This window comes from Octopus bimaculoides, chromosome 7 (assembly GCF_001194135.2).
Source record: "Octopus bimaculoides isolate UCB-OBI-ISO-001 chromosome 7, ASM119413v2, whole genome shotgun sequence".
NCBI classification, from domain to species: Eukaryota; Metazoa; Mollusca; class Cephalopoda; order Octopoda; family Octopodidae; genus Octopus; species Octopus bimaculoides.
The window spans coordinates 17,275,829-17,278,500 of record NC_068987.1 but is presented as its reverse complement, the minus strand read 5'-3'; the positions used below and the strand labels follow the sequence as shown (position 1 = coordinate 17,278,500).

General features: G+C 33.4%; 1 long non-coding RNA gene across 1 annotated transcript in view; it reads left to right on the top strand.

The window, feature by feature from the left end:
* Nucleotides 1-2,672, top strand: part of LOC128248290 (uncharacterized) — a 52,370-nt gene that overhangs the window by 8,369 nt on the left and 41,329 nt on the right. The gene's annotated exons all lie outside the window — the stretch shown is intronic.

Genomic DNA, 2,672 nt, shown 5'->3' with positions numbered 1-2,672 from the left:
ATATATATATATATATATATAAATACTCACACACATATATGTATATATAACGAAGCATTGGCGCAAAGCAGTGTTTAGGTATGAGCAGAATTAAGGTTAGTTGAAATATATCTGTTACATATTTCAACTGCTAAAAAGCAAATACACTGCAGTTACCCTTATGGTAAAAGGTGTGAAAATACCCGGTTCGTTCAGTGCCGCCAACTGTTAGCAACCGCAAGCATCGATCTTTCGAGTTTTTTGACTGGTGTCAATGAAATGTACCTAAGAGGGGTAAATCTGAACAAACTTAATAAAGTTGTAGCTTTATATACAATTCAGTCAACAGTCTAACAGATTTTGTTCTCCATGGTAACTGCAGTACCTTTACTACATACCGTATAATAAGTAAATAAGAAAAATCAAAATATTTCATTTTTAAAGATGACACTTAAAAAAGTGAAAACATTAAGTTTTGTTTAGTTAATATCATACATGCACAATAGGCGGGGAGGTGATACACATGTTAGCGCGCCTGGAAAAATACTTTGCAGATGCCATTTCGTCCGTCTTTAATTTCTGAGTTTGCTTTTCATGCCTATCGGATTCGATAAACTAGGTACTAGTTCGATAAACTAGGTACTAGTTCGATAAACTAGGCACTGTATTCGACGTACCCACTCTCCCGAACTTGCTGGCCTTGTGCCAAAACGTCAACCAATATTATAGAAGAACAAATAATAACCTCGTGATATCGAAGGTTATATCAATGAAGAGATGATAGTGCAATGATTGCCCCAAAACATACGAAAACGTTAGCAATCGTTGCTGCAATGCTCATGCACGCTCTCACACAACTTTAAAGTATATTTTACCTTGGGACCCAAAGTCGATGCATATAAAAGTTCACTCGACCTATATTATATAAAACCCAACCACCACTTAAATCGCACACACACCCGAGGATTTTGGAAACAATAAATATGTATTGAATAGTATAGTGCTAGATATTTTATATACGCGAAAATTAATACGAATGGATTATTGGAGTTCGAAGGCCTTTTATCATAGATCGGCTCAATCAGGGTTAACCATGGATTAAAGAACAGCATATTTCTATTCTGTATAAAGGTTATCAATCTACAGATTAATAGGATCAACTGGACCCACAGTTACATTTGGACACATATTATAATGACTTATATCGATATTCCGTTTAAGTGACGTCATTTTTGTTATTTGATTTGAAACTGCAGGATTCGAAATTGTTGTGTGTGGGAGATGTATTCGGATGTATATGAAATTCAGTAAATGATTGATGTTAGTTTTATTGATCTATGAGATGAAGGACAAAGAGGAAGAAGCTGGAAATTTAACTGAAGTCTGGAAATTACTGGAGGATATTCATTGAAAACAAAATTCAGAGAAGAGAGTTTCTAAAGACACTTTCACCACTGAACACAACAACCTTACATTTGAATAACTAAATTATTGAGATACAATAGCAATTTTAAATATGTGAGTAGATTTAGAAGAGGGGAAACTTAAAGAAGCTCGTCGAATGTGTATGTATATATATATACGTGTGTTTGAGTGTGTGTGTGTGTGTGTGTGTGTGTTTGGTATGGGTGGATGTGTGTGTGTGTCTGTCTTTATCCAACATCATCGCTTGACAACTGGTGTTGATGTGTTTGCGTCCTTGTAACTCAGCGATTCGGAAAAATCGATCGATGGAATAAGTACTAGGGTTGTGTACGCGGTACTCCAGCATGATCGCATTCAAATGATTGAAACAAATAAAGCATAAAAGAAAATGATATTACCTAAACGTCACTCATTAATAGTTGTAAAAGAAAATAAGAGAGTTAAATAGGGAATCAAACTGAAGAATGTAAATCCAAAATTTTCATCACGGTAATTTTTTTTAGACAATTACCAAATGAAAGACTAAGAAAAATACACAAGTCTATGTTTATGGTGCTCATTTATTGACAAAAATTATACAAAAAATAAATTGCGAAATATTTTTCATAACAATAATAAAACAAAATTCATCGAGTTTTAGGTGAAGGTTGCAGACATCGTCTTCTTAAAGTCGATACAGGAAATGTTATTGTTTTGTTGACAGAGTTTTTTGTTAATTTTGTAAACAGGTTTAGAGAACACGTCAATACAGAATATTCAGTTCTAAGCGCCTTGAGTTATTACAGCGTTCAACTTAGTTTACGGAAGTGTAATTTGGGACTGTTTAGTTATAATAGTGTAAGCTAATAGTATACATATTGAACGTAATATATTGTTTGGAGTGAATATTTCCGTACTTCAAACGAATATTATTACTTTATAGCCCAATATTGATGTCTGTTGTCATATACCAATTATAGTCTCACATAAACAACCAACGTTTTATTTTTGTCATTCCGTCTACTGAACGATAGCCGTTCCTCTTACTCCCACGTTTATGGTATGGACATTACCAGACTACTGATTCTGTTCTTGATGTAATTCTTTCGACTACTTTAATACGAGTGAAGTAGAACAAGATTTAAAGTTTTCGGATATGGAATTCTCTAAGCGTTTCAATTTCGAAGGTGAGGTGTAATATATTTATATATATATATATATATATATATATATGTTGTTGTACTTGGGGATGGTCATATTGCCAGTTTAGCCAATAAATATATATATAT